Source organism: Apteryx mantelli, chromosome 3, assembly GCF_036417845.1.
Source record: "Apteryx mantelli isolate bAptMan1 chromosome 3, bAptMan1.hap1, whole genome shotgun sequence".
NCBI classification, from domain to species: Eukaryota; Metazoa; Chordata; class Aves; order Apterygiformes; family Apterygidae; genus Apteryx; species Apteryx mantelli.
The window spans coordinates 61,309,689-61,324,520 of record NC_089980.1 but is presented as its reverse complement, the minus strand read 5'-3'; positions in this window follow the sequence as shown (position 1 = coordinate 61,324,520).

Below are 14,832 nucleotides of genomic sequence, written 5' to 3'. Positions count from 1 at the left end.
CTACATTTCATGGTGTGCATTTTATTCCTCAGCTATTCACTTGAAGAACTTTATGCTTGAAACTTTTTTATTAATACTGAATCATTTATGTCTGTTACAAAGGAAGAAATTGCTACTGCACTGCCTCAAGAATCAAAGTAGAGGGAACATCTGCTCTAAACTTCTTGCATCCAATTATTGCTTGCTATGCATTATTGCTTACTGGAGTAATGTGACTAAATTAAAGCTTTTCTTCTTTTGGCTGTTTTTATACATTGCTTTGGTATAAAATGTGTGGCTTGCTTAAACTCAGCCTACAGCTAAAACTATGTCCATATGTAGCTAAGCCCACACATATTTTGATGCAATTAAAGGGCACAATAGGAGCATTCTGAAAGATTGCTCGTAAAAGGCCTTTTGTTCACTCCCCCATAGGGGCTGGGTGTGCAAGCATGTAAAAATGCAACATTAAGGAAAAAAGCCTCCATGAAGAATTATGTTTTCTGTAGCTCAGCAGTTGTCTATTCAAACGTGGGGAAATAAGCTGTGCTGCGAGGGTTATTACAGTTTTGCTAGGAATCTCCCACATTACATTAGAAGAATCCTTTGGATGGAGGAGGAAAAACCCACCAGAAACATTCCAGGGCTGCGAAACCATAAACAGCCAAAACCAGCATCAGAGCTGCTCTGCTTGGAGAGAGGCAGCGACAACAGCAGCAAATCAGGCTAGTTGTACACAAGATAGAGACTGTTAGTGGTTATTTTTATTTTCCTTCCTTTTTAAAGTGCACATGATATTACTAGCTAGCTTAATTGATTGAAAAATATCTGGAAAATAAAGCTCTTGAACTTGCATGCCTGAAACATAACAGCATCACGTGTATAGCAAAGGCCACATATCTCATAAAATACCACATTTCACAAAGGAGGTTTAAGAGCTCCAATTGAATAAAGCTTTCTCTGTGAAATATCTTTATGGATCTACAAAGCAGTTAAACCCTCCTTGGGAAAAAAATGTGTGCATCTCTTACAGTACAGCAGCAACAGTGTAACTACCACTGAGGCCTCATTAATAAGGTTTTTCCCTTATCAGTAAAAGGGAAAAAATAAATCCTCATTGCAGAAAAGAAATCTAAACTACTAAATTCTGGCTATTTGCTTTTGAATCCTATGTATATAAAAAATCCTGTTTTACACTGTCCTTGCCTTTAAGGGATGGATCCTGCTACTTAAAGGCAATAAAGACTAACAGGGCATAAATAAACTATGTAGGACTATTTCCTATCAATAATTTTGCTGCTGACATAGTATGGCTTTGGGTTTCATGGTCTGTATGATAGCAGCTTTTAATTATAAGACAAGTTGGGTACCATGTGCAGTAGGAAACTGGGGCAGTTGCAAACCCTGTAGTGTTCCTTCATGTATACTTTTATGGTTGATTTTTCTCCTTAAAGAAAGAAAAATAGCGTTCCTCTGTTTTCAGTGTTTTGGGGGTTTTTTTGAAGCTGTTATTCCCTGAGCATTTTTCAGCTCCCCAGAAGGTGTTTGCATTGCCCCTGTTCACCAGTTTCCCTTCATACTGGCATATATTTCCAACTTCTTATTAGCAGCATGTAGTGTTGTGCTGTCTTTGCATGTCTCCTATATCCTTATAATTATGTTTGGGGAATAGGGATGGCTGGTGTCTTAAGTACATGTTTTGTTTCCCCACTGCCTTCAGTCATTGCTGTTTTCTATAATCTGATCAACAGAAGGCAGTTGTACAAACAGTAGTTTTTAATTTCCAGTTTTCAGTTTCAGTTTCTCATGAAAATTCAAATGCTGCTCTTAAATTATACTGAGCAGTTTCATTTGTTTTGCCTGAGACATCTCATGACATTTATCTTCCTCCCTCCTGGGGGAGAGGCTCCCCCCACCCTCACCAGGGGGCTGCAGAGACCTGGGAGACCTCCTTGCAGCAGTGGGGTAAGCAGAGCAACAGGGCTGCGGGAGCCGGGCGGAGGTGGGAACGCTGCTGGAAACTGGGGCAACAAAAATGGGGGCCCAGCCTTCCTCCCGAGAGCAGGAAGCCCCAGGGCCTCCTAAATCCAGCAATGCCACGGGGCCGCCTCCTGGGCTCTTGGTCCCTGGGATACCCACACCTGGGACTGGATCCGAAAAGGTCAGGGAAGTGGCTGCTCCTTCAAAATCACCAAGTAAGCCTCAAACTGAAAATGGTGAGATGGAGATTTGGAAAGCAGCGGAAAGGGCTGGAAAGTCAGCGCAGGTCTAGCGAAACTCAGCTCACCTTTCTACGAAGTCTTCTTGGACACCACAACCCAGAGTACATCTCCCACCCTCGCTGCACAAGCCCGGCCTCTGGGTTGTGGTCTCCAAGAAGACTTTGTGAAAGGTGATGGGCCCCTTTCCAGCATTAACCAGGGGATGAGCTGAGTTTACCTACCACCTTACCCAGCTGCTCATCAGGCCAGCTAGAGACAAAAGCACATGTTGAATATGCCTTAAGCAGGCCCAAATAGCAAATGTAGCTGAGGACGATGCATTTGGTGCCACCTCGGGGACCGAGGCTAGAGCGCTGGTGCTGGCAGGTCCTTGTCCTGTGAGTGTGCAGCAGTGCCCGTCCACACCTGCACCCAGGCTGGGTGCCCTGACCGGGGCCAGCAAACACCTCCTTCTCTGGCTGGAGCTGCCGGGCTACCCTGAGGAAAGCGGTCTTGTCCGGGACAGCCGTGGCACGTGGCTTTAGCTGGGGTGGGGCAATAAAGCCAGGGCTGGGCCCACATTGACACCTTTTTCTTTGACACCCCTGACCCTGTCTAATGAGAGCTCTTGCACCACCCGCAAACGCGATCATCTGACCTTCCTCCAGCTATGCCTGTATGGCACGGTGCTTCACATGCACCTGTACATGTCTCTGTACATCTGCTTCTGTCCCTGCCGTGACAGAGAGTAACAATAATGGAGAAACGCACACGCCAGGTGGCATCGGCTGCACTTGGTGCTTGAGAGGAGCAGGCTTCGGAGCAGCGGTGTGAACACAGGGATATTTTTTAGAGAGTGATGTCTCCACTGCTTCTCTTGACTAACTTTGCTCCAGGCAAGAATAGGAGCTACGTATATGCTATAAATATAAAGAGACTGGGAAAGACATGTGACCACTCACTTCCAGTAGTCTGTAAAGGCCAGTTTCTCATTTACTCCTGGGTGGAGATGATGGAGTATTACCAATAGCACAGGGCACGGCTGGAGAGCCACCTTCTTGCGAGGGGAGACCCATGAGACCTGCTGAAGTCTGCAGTGCACCAGCACAGAAGGAAAGCATCGCTGTTTCCGCTTATAGCTGAGTAAACTGAAGTCGCACAGAAAGAGTGTGTTAGTGCAGAGGCTAAAACCCAGTCACTCGTGCTAACAACTGCTGATGCTCTTCTGGTGTCAGACCTTGTTGTCAGTGCTCGGCCTCAATGAGCGCAAATGAGGAAGCGATGCCATGTGACTGCCTTGGTTTCAGTTCAACATGGACAAACTCGGTTGTAGTTGCATGCAGCAAATTTTGCAGCTGAATATTGCTTGTCTTATCCTTGTGATTGGTCTTAATGAAGTCAAAGGCACTATTCATATGCAAAAGGAGAGCAGGAACTGGCCCCCTGACCTTATCTTTAAACTTATGTTGTTGCTGTATAATAGGCTGCATGTTTTTTCTGGATAATTTTTTTTCTACTTTTAGCAGCACTTTAGAAGAACTGTATTTGCATTTTAACCATATCTTTATCTTATTGCTGTAAGGTCATTTCACTTGGCTTCTCTGCCTCTCTTTGGTCTGTGTTCTTTTAATCTGTTTTACTCATTAGCTCTTAACCTGCATTTGTATATCTAAGTGACTTCTACTGAAAATTTCAGGAGGCCAGAGAGCTCTGTCTCTTATGTCATTTTGTGATTTGATATAAAGTAGCACACACCTTGCTTTAAAGAATGGCCAAGGTTAAAATCAGTGATGTGATCTATTTGATGTGATGTGTTTAGAAACTGCTGTTAACAGACAGTAATGAGAATCATAAAATTTGCTGTGAAAGACATTTCTTTTTTTACTTACTGTGAACTTTACACCTTTTCACTTATTTCAATAAATGTCCATAGGAGTGCAATAAATCCAAGAGCATAGAAGTGTGTATGAAGGGACACTACAGTGTTTGCAACTGCCTGATTTTCCTACTGCACGTGGTACCCAGCTTTCCTGTGGCACTGAGCCGCATGGCCTGGCTTGAGGCCACCTTGTGTGGTGTCCCTGGCACATTACTGGGAACGTGCCTCGTCTCCAGCATGTGATGCACAGGCACATCTGCCCATGGGTGGCTGCCTTGATGTAGCTGCTCAAGGGCTGGAGGACAACAACACAACCACAAAAAAATGGGGGGGTGGCTGATGCCCAAAGACCAAAGGGCAGCTGGGAGGAGAGTGGGGCTGAGACTTCAACCTCTGTGGAAAGGAGGAGGTCCTATAAAACCCAATTCAAATAACAGAAATTAGAAAATGAATGATAGATAAACTAGAGCTGAACCAAGCTGAGAATAGTTTGCCTGCTAGACCCACTGTAAAGAGACGTCTGTGACACTGGGGGTGGGAGCACCGGGAGCACAAGGGAGGGATGCGAACACCCATGTGCAGCCAGAGAAATAAGTGAGAATCACCTCAAAAGTTCCTGCGTTTACAGCCACTTCCTACTCTGCACCTTCCAGATTGGTATGATTACTTCTGCCAAAACTTCCTAGGGACAAAGATGCAATTTTCTTCACGCTAAAGCTTAATGCTTAGCGCCCCAAGAGGCAGTGCCCTAACCACAGCCTGCGTCCCTGCAACACCAGTTAGAAACTGGCCCAGTCAAAGTCTTGCTGCTGGCTGAACTGGCAGCAGCTGTCTTGGAGGAGCCGTCTCTCTTGAATAAGATTAATAAGTCAAAACCCAAATCTTAAATCCCCCCCCCCAGGAATCCTAAGCTGACTGCTCATGGGCTTCGACTGACAAGACGAGAACAGTGTCAGTCCCCACTTGGACTGAGCGTGATCCCAGGCTGACTTGTCCCATGGCCACAGCTCAGCCTGTGGGCCCCAAATAGGGCTGAGGCTGCCTCTGTACCGGTCAGTTAACCAGCATCAGAGCACGGGCTTGAGCAGTCTCGTAACTGGACATACTGCGTAAATGTTAGCACCTCAGCGTGGTTTTGGGCAAAGTCAGCTCACATGCTGCAGGGGTAGGATGCACTGGTGGGTGGGCTGCACTAGGGGTTGACTTGTTTTTTTTGCTAGAGACTGATTTGGCCCAAGGAGCTCCCCTGCAGCCCTGAGGCCAGTGTCCACCTGGGCAGCCTGCTTGGCCTGCACCTGCCGGCCGGGACACGGGCACCTGGGCCAGCTGAGCCTGGCTCCCTGCAGGGTATTGCTGCAGGATCTGGTGATCAGATAGGTGTCACAGATGGGTGTCACCAAGAAGGAAACATTTGCTCTACATTGTTTACTCCCCTCTGATCATACACACCAAAGTGAATTACAGGTTTCTGCCTCTGCCTCTAGCCGGGGACTGTGGTCTGGAGTGGAAGTGTTTCTCCTCACAGACTTCTCTTCCTTTTCCAGGAAGATGAAACCTACCTTTTCCTCAGCAGACCAGACCTGTATGGGGAAATGCAGAGACCTCTTCTCTTGCCTATAACCAGTTGCAGTCCTGTCCTGCTTTCTCCACTGCCCTGATTTATATCTGAGTAAGGAAGAAGAGGATCAACCTTCTTCAAAGCAATTTTCTAGATCAGTCCTGCATGCATATGATTTTTGATCATGTTCTCCTTGGGCTGAATGATTTGCTGGTGCTGTTGCCCGAGTCAATAACTAAAGCAGCCTTTTGGACACCGGAACAGAGAAAGAAGAGTAAGTGCTGCTGTGGAAGCAGATGCTGTACGTCAGGGGAAACAAACTCCTAAGAAACAAATCCTATCCTTTGATGCCCTGTTTAGGCTCTGGGGGGAACATTTATGGACAGCTCTGTATTGTCGAAAGAGAAATATACAGTTGCTGTTTCAGTGGGGTGGATCTGAGATGACCTGCAGCGAGGCCAGAATAAGCTTATTTCTTAGGTAATGGTCTTCCTGCCAGGCCACGGAGAGGCAGTAGAAATTAAGTGACGGTGGCTTAGATTTGGCCATCCCGTCCTGCTCTGTCTCCTCCTCTTCTCCCTGTGACATTTAGCTCTGCACACTAAGGCGTGTTCAGGAATGCGTTTGAGCAGGTACAAAGCCACGCTACCAACAGGAAAAATGGGGCTGAGCTCCTCTGAAATGACGGTTTGCAGGGAAGACCCGAGGAGGTAGTATGGGAGCATATGAGTATGCTCTCAGCACTAAAGGGTGGAAGGATTGAGAGGTTTTACTCATTAAGAGGAAGGTGAAAAACAGTGAGAAAAAGAGGAAGTGTTTTGTGAGAAGGGAAAAGAGACCAGTAGCGTAGGGTAGGAGAAAGGCATCAAGGCAGAGGTCAAGGCAAGGATGACTGATGGTGGGGAAGAAGGAGGAAAATGCAAATTAACAAAGGAGGGAAGAAAGATACTTATGCCTGTGGTCAGTGGGCAGACATGACTGAACAGGATGCAAAATTCAGCGTGTTTTCTCTGCTTTTACAGTAGGACGTGGCTGCTAGAGCTCTTGTTGAAGCAATATCCTTGGAGCCACCTGCCCATTCCTGCAGGAGGTAACAATCCTGAGCTTGTACTGAAGGAGTAGGGTGCTGAAAAATGTTAAGTGCATAAAATTGTGATACAAGACAAATAGATACTTATCCCTGCAAAGAAAAGAGAGAAGCTTGCTTAAATATTTAATCATGTTTTGGTTTGCAATAGTTTAATGGTGTTAAAACATCTAATACATGCTCACAAAAAAACCCAGCATTTTAAATCTATAAATTATTCTGGTTGATTTTTTCTTTTTCCCCTCTAGATAAAAGTAATCATTTGACAACAGGCTTCCTCAAACAATTCAACCTACGATAGTCTCATTAGAAACTAACATATTCTCTCACACGTCTGAACCAAACCACCAAAAAAGTAATAAGTGATCATTCATAGACACAGACTGGTGGCTAGTAGCATCCTCACTTACCTTCCAAACACTGAGCACAGTTAAAACAAATTCAGGATGTATGCATGAGGAAAACTCAACTACAGTCACATCAGAGACAAGCCAAAAATAAAAACATTCAGAATTACTAGCATAAAATTCAAATAATGACCTATAATAGATGTCAGTCTGAGAGGACAACACATCCCCTGTAATCATCTTAAAGGGACTTTGTCAATGTGTTTGGGTCCCTGCCTCAGCAAATACATGTAATTCTTTCCAAACAGGTATACTGTGTAATGGAGTGGTGATGCTAGATACAAACAGGAAAGACTGTCCCTGTGAGGCTGCAAGAGTTTCCCTTTCTGGACACGTTTGGGCTTCAGTCTGTGCTGTGTTACTGGAGATGTATGCCAATGCATGGACCATACAAGAAGAGCATGGTGGCAAGAGAAGGTGGATATGCCAGTCTGTGTTTCTCTACTGAGGCCATCAAGACTTCCCTTTCAAACAGGGAAGAAGGAAATAATTTGGAGGTCCTTTTTTTTTTTAATTATGTTAAAGAAGCAAGACAGGTGAAGAAAGGCCTATTTACACCTTTCGACGGCTGTGGTAGATGCTTCCAGCAGTCGGCATTTTGAAAACCAGCCCTTCAGATTTGTCATGCTCGACCCAGGATGGCTCCTTCACCAGGGGCAGAAGTGCTGGCACACCGCAGGTGTGTTACACAGATACCCGCCAGGTGGCCAGACAAAATAAGAGAGCTGTCACCCGTTCTGTAGTGCACAGAAATAGCAATTTTATAGATAATACTTGATGGTGATTTATTAAAGGCTGTGATCCTCCAACAGTTTTTACTATATCATCATAAAACAACACTCCTATATAGTACATTAAGCTGGGTAATTCTGTTGGTTCTTCGCTGGGGCTGGTGAAACTGTATTTAAGGTTGCTTCATGTTGGCTGGTGAGATGAAAATATTGTTACTCTAAATGGATCACCAAGAGGAAAAAAAGCCATCTAGTCAGCACAGTATGGACATTTCACAGGGCAAGGAGAACCTAGGCATAAAAGGGAAAATCCAGCTGTCAGCTACAGCAGCCTTAATGCAAAGTGAACACCTTTACATGGCTGGCGTGACTCTGCTTCAGCACAAGTGAAGATAATGGCAAAATTTGTCTCTCTGGGTTAAATACTTAGAGCAGGCAGTGAGAGCTCTTTGGTTCCCACCCCTACTGTGCTATCGACTTGCTGTGGGATATTTGGATTGTAATTTGACCTCTTTATGTCCTAATTTCCCCTTCACTAGCATGGAAATACTGTTTTGTTGTGGTGTTGTGATGCTCGGTTAATGGAGGGAACATGCCAAATGCGTTAAATCTAGTGAAAATGGTACTTGCAATGCAGCATTATTAGGATGTATGCATGTTTGCATTTTAGGAAACATTTAAATTCCAGCTCTTAAACTTCCTTTGCAAATGGAACTTGCAAAAAAGCAGGGCGAGCATTGCTAACACAGCTTTGCCACACACTGTCAAGTACTTATAAACCCTATTTATAGCTACAGTTAAAGATTCAGATATGCAAGTACTCCATTAAAAGACCACATTAATGAGCCCTCAGAGAAAATATCTCACAAAGCCTTTTGAGCTCGTAACTGCTCAGTTGTGCAGGGCTTCTTGCTTGTTAACATTCATAAAATATAAATGCTGTATGCTAAACACCAGCACTTTGTGGATAGCAATGACTTATATCACCAACAACAACTTAACTTATGCAAGTGGAGGCGCAGTGGCGGAAGGGCAGACTCCACTGTAGAGCGTCCATCTGCACCAGTCACTCACTTGCTGTCTTATTTGGGGGTTTTCCTTATTAGTTTGAAGCTGAGTGTCTTATGGACTTGCAGGTCAGTATTTGTGAGTACAATTTCAGAGTGAACGATCAAGCCCGTTAGCCAAGAGTGGCAGAGCTGTGCCTACTCACAGCCACAGCTCCGGAGCGTGGCAGGTGTTCAGAGCACAATCTAATAGATAAAAGTCACAGGAGATTTTTTTCCCCTTCGACATAAACTAGCTGATGAGAAGTGTCATTTGAGAGAGAAAAAAGTTGCTGTATTTGATTTGTTATTATTTCCCCATTGCCCTTTTCTGTTTGTGATTTTGTGTTTCCCATTTTCTCTTTTTTTCTTCTCTTGGAACTCCATATTTTAGGTTGTGACAGGCGCTCTTGCTCAAACATTTTTGATATATTCTTCATCTGCAATTGCTGTATCAGATCCACACTATGAAAATAAACATCACCCGAGCTCATTTAAGAACAATTCTGTGTAACCTTTAATACTGTGTTTCCATCCATCCATGAATCTCAGATGGCTTTGTGGATTGAGCACTGGAGGAGACCATTTGTGTTTTATATCTGGCTGTCTGTAAACTGAAGAAACTCAGGTATGGAAATATAAAGTGACTTGTTGGAAGCTATTTGCTGTTGCCTATTAGCAAACAATCTAATTTCTTTTCTTCGTGCTTTGGTGCAGTTGCCTTTCAAACAGAACATGCCCTCGTGAAAAGAGCACTTGTGCTCCCAAACTGAAAAATAAAGACAGTATGTTTTAAAAAGCTTGAGGGTGGTTCTTACTGTTCAGATATGACTTTGATTTCAGTAGTACATTAGCAGGATTGTTAAGCAGGATCTCGAGTGCTTTGTTTTATTTTATGGTGATGGATATTGTATAAATGACCATACCTGCTGTTTAAAATATAAGCATCTTATTGCAACAGTAAGCTGGCCAGTGCCATAAAACTGCCTGATACTGTATTTACTGTGTGATTACTAAGTGCCTGATAAAACAGGATCATTCAGGACCAATTGGTGATGCAGCTGAAGACAGGGCTCTGGCACCATTGCAAAAGTCCTTACTGCTGTTTTCTTAACTACTTTCCCTTTAGCTGTGATGTCTCTCTCCAGGCACTGGCTCTGCCTGGATCCCCAGCCCTGAGCACTGCAGTGCTTCTGCGCTGCCTGGGGAGCGTCTGCGGGTGAGACTCAGATGTGACCTGTACTGACAAACCCGAGAGACAGCAGGAAAATCCTGCGGTCCGAGGGGTGGCCTGCCCAGCTGGGAGACCTGGGCAAGCTTCTGCTGGCAGAGCTTGAGGTGTCCACCCTGCGCGTGTCCACGGCAAGGTGGTGGTCCCCGCTCTCTGGATGGTTGCAGGACAGGGGCGTAGTGAGCGCAGCCGGGATGTACCAGCTGGCCAGATAGATGTCACTGCTTTAGAGTGAAGTGTGCTTTCTTGACTAAGTATATGGACTAGATCTCAATTAACTAAAAGGAAAGTGTAATCTCTGGTTTCCAGGTTCATGTTCAAACACATTGCAAAATCTCATAGTGCGGAACAGCTTTAACAGCAAAAACAGAGAGAAATTCAGCCCAGAGTTCCCATATTGCATGTCCCTTTACATGCAATGAGAGTGACCTCGGGTGCTCTTTCTAAGGGGAAAAAGGAAATTCAAATCTTCTGCTGGAAACCAGAGCAGAAAGGCATTTGAACTGGGGTTATCCGTATTGGGTCAAGGTTTCTCAGCTTGAGGCCGGAGTAGCCGGCCTCTCCAGTGAGACATCCTTTGCTGTACATACCTGCAGGTGCCCTGCAGGCCTGGCAGTGCCTGGCAGTGGTGCGATTGCTTTTCACGCGTTGGGCATTGCATGTGCTCAGTCGCAGCCCCAAGGGCCCTGGGGCCAAGAGCAGTAGGGAGCCAGCGTTGACAGGGCGGTGGGCAGCCCCCCAGGGCAGAGGGATGCCACTCCCTGGGGCCAGGCCGTGGTTGGGCAAACATCGTATGGGCCCTTGGATAAGAGGCCAGGAGGAACAGGCTGTGACCTGGCTTCAGGGATTTGGTCAGCCACGGGTAACCCCAGTCCTTAACATCTGCAGACCTGGCCATGGGGTGGTGGGTGCCCCCTCTGGGCCATTTTGGCAGTGAGTGTGGGTGGTCGGGCAATGGGCAGAAGAGCAAAGGTGATGGGGGACATGGTGGACGGGTCAGGGGGGACCTTGGTTTTGTAATCGACATCTTGGTGACAGCAAGGGTTTTGTGTCTCTCTGCTGTGGGCAGGATTGGCTCTGCGGGGTTTCAGTGGAAATGTGAGGAGCTGCAGGTTTTACGGTCTTCCAGGTTGAGCTGGCAACGGGGCTAGGGAGCTCAGGGGCGCATGGTTTGAGACTTGATGACTTACAACAGCAGTGGGCTCTTACATCCATTGGGGACTGTGTGTCTGGGGTGTTCGTCTCATCCGTTTTTTCCGGATGCGTAAGAAGCAAATTCCTACCACTGAGGAATTAAATACTTTAAACCACTACAAAGCGAATAGGTCATATCCATGTCCTTTGTGCTTTAGGTGGTGTGGGAAAACAAAAAAGGCTGGAAAAAACCTGCCGACTCACAGGCAGCAATGCAGTCTGCAGGCTGGCCAGGCCTTCAGTCCATCTTAGTTGCGTACATATAAATTAAGGTTCTGTTTGAGAGCAGAGGGGAAGATGAGAGAGAATTATGTGTGCATGAGGAATGAACAAAGCAGCACTGGTGGAGGCAGGATCTGCGTGTCAGACAAGGGAGCCAAAAGGAGTTTGAAAATGGGGAAACTTCTTAGACAAAAACAGTCAGGCTTTGAAAAAAAGGAATAACTTACACAAACAAAGAATCAGACAGCAGTTTTTATTCTGAGCTGAATTAGAGTTAGGCACTTAAGTGCCTTCACAGAGGTGGATCTTAATTTCTGTATCTTGACTTCCCTCTCCATAAAATGTGAGTAATAGTACTTGCTATTCTCACAGGGTAGTGTGAAAACAAGCTCATTCATATCTGGGAAGCACTCACATGCTATATGGGAACTATAGCAAAGATTATGAATAAGTAATTAAAGCTGTGGGCTTATATTGTGGCACTTGGCATCTACCCAGATTTGCTATGCATCATGCAGAAGGGCTAACGGAAGAGGATATAAAAATGCGCACTGAAATTTAATGAGTTCTGAAATCAGGAACTGACAACTCCCCCAAATTAGAAGTGCAAGAACATTAAACTCACAGAAAACAGTAGCAGAGGCATATGTATTTTTAAACAAATTACAAAGGACAGTGAAGATGTAGACTGCAATGGGGAAATACTCAAAGCTATAGTCCACAGAGTTCAAGAAATCTGTATACCATTGAGAAATAAATATACTTGGAGTAGAAATGGCCACTGTGTATGACCAGGGAAATACAAAGAGCAATAAAAGAGAAGAATATGAGACCTATAAATCAGCAGAGTCAGCACTGCAAGAATGGGTACAAGAGCCTATTGTGAAAGAAGAATGCAAGAAAATCATCCAAAAAGCTGAGACAGGAAAAGAAGATGGAAAAAGATGTGAACACAATAAAAGATTTTATAAATTTGGTGTGTAGGAAGCCAAAGGTCACTCAGGAAGACAGCTATCACCTTCCTGAGCAACAGGGAGGCTACCTTGACAAAAAGGGGGATATTGCTGGGAAAGTGAATTACTACTTGTGCCCCAGTATTCAGCAGGGAGAGATGGAAAGTCTGTCACAGTCTCTATACATTTTCCAGGGACAGAAAATAAACAATTATTAACTCTAAAGATTACCAGGAAACCAAGCAGTTGACCAGACACTAAAATCAAAAACTATTCCAAAAGAGGATTGTTTACTCCCCAATTTTATTTTTTAAAATAGATGCCAAAGGGATGAAACCAGCAGGGAAATTTCAGTGGGTTATGAGAGAGGTACTTGGGAAATTAAGACGAGACATCATTGCATCCCAGACTTTAAAAGGAGAATAATGGGGGAAGAAGTGTGTCTGAGCTCCAGGGACCACTCTAAGCTGCTGATTACCATTACCAGAAAGACAGATACAACAGGAAAACAATTTTTTTTTACTTCATTAAATAAAATAAGGAAAAAAAAAGGGAGTTAAGAGGAATAAAAAAAATGAACTGTGGCATCCTTGGACTTCAAGAATGTAGGGGATCCATTGCTCCATGAGACCTTGCTGTGTAAGATTAGAGGTATGGGACTGAGTCAGTAAATGCTTGGCTTGATTATAGAGTCCAGGCTGTGATAAAAAATATGTAGAGATTGTTTAGGATAGAGATGGGTAATGGTGTGACACATATGTTTCTATACTGAACTCTCTTAACACCATACAGCAGTCATTTGGAAGGAAGAACGGAAGGAAGCGAGCACATTTAACCAACAGCAAAGAGAACGAAGTCTTCTGCAAGCAGAGGTTATTTGCAATGGTATGTGAAATCTAACTAGAAAGAATGTGAACCTGGGAAAAGAAAGTCATAGTGAAGGTCCCTTAAAGAGACAGCTGAGGAAAGTCAGCACTGGAAACAAATCTGGGGATAGAAGCCAAGTGTCTGTTTGCATTCCATTTTAAGGTTCAGGGAATGAAAGAACTAGGTGCAAACATTGCAATTTTTATATACTTTAATGGAGTTCATAACCTTGACATGTGCATGTACAATGAATAAGGAGAGTCAGGCCCCTAGTAATGGGATTCAAAGCTTGTTTCATGCTAAGAGGCCAACTAATCTACAAGGAGGGCTGAGAAGAGGGTATGGCTTAGATCTCCTTAGAGGGTATCTAAGTCCCTCTAAGGGACATAACTACCTAGTGACATCATGCAGTACAGTGCCTGTTTCTGCTTGGTGTTCATGGCTGCGAAACTGGAGCCCTTCTGGAGTTTGGTCATTTTTACACCTTTCAAAAGCCTTCTTGCAGTCTCCCATTATGAGGATAGTTAAAGCATGAAGCTGGGATGTGGGAGAAGTGAGTTCAAAGCCTTCCCTCTCTGCCTGAAGGTATTTCAGCCCATAGCTCTCCTGTGTAATGCCTTCTTGGATGTGGCTTTTTGAATTCTTACAGAGGAAAGATACTCTAATTTGTATGCATTTTACGTGGTCCACAGAGAGATCAAGATTTGAAGGAGCCTATGGCCCAGTCAGGCATGCCCATATGGCCCAGGTTTCCCGCCTGACTGTTGTTCATACTTCAGTATTACGTGAAAAGTGGGATAGATTCAACAGGTAATATTAAAGTTGTGCCCAAATGCTGAACTCTCCAGGGTTACGACATTCATCTGCAGTATGTGGGAGGCTGAAGGTGGGTAAGTGAGGGAAAATGAGCAACCTCAACTGTATGTAGAGTCTAGTTTAGATTTTGAAAGAAAGACATTCAGGTATATGAAGGCAAGCAGAAAATGAAATAAAATGCTACTTTTGAGGTTACTGCAATAGATTATGCCAGATCTACAGATATCTTTCTTTGATAAAATTAAATTATTTTCTAGACAAAGGAAATGTTTAGTCCTCCTGCTTACAAAACGCAGATAACTGATGAAGTTGGGGGGCCTCAGGATTAAAAGGGTAATTTTGAGATAGACAAAGATTTGGCTAAAGGGGAAATGACAATGGGTAAATTTGAAAAGGGAGGTAGTGGAAAGCAGTTAATAGTGGATCTCCTCAGGAATCAGTTTTGGGACCCCATAACCTTGATACGAAAGGGAGGTACTGATGACATTTTCTGCTGCTACGGTATCAGTTTAGAGGGAAGGCTGGTAACTCAGGTGCCCCATGCAGATCACTGAATGTTTTGGTGTCTATAGAGGCAGCCTGATGATCCCAGATAGACACTAAAAGTAGATATTTACATTTTGCTGCTGTGAATAGCTTGCTTTCCCCTTGAAGAAATTCT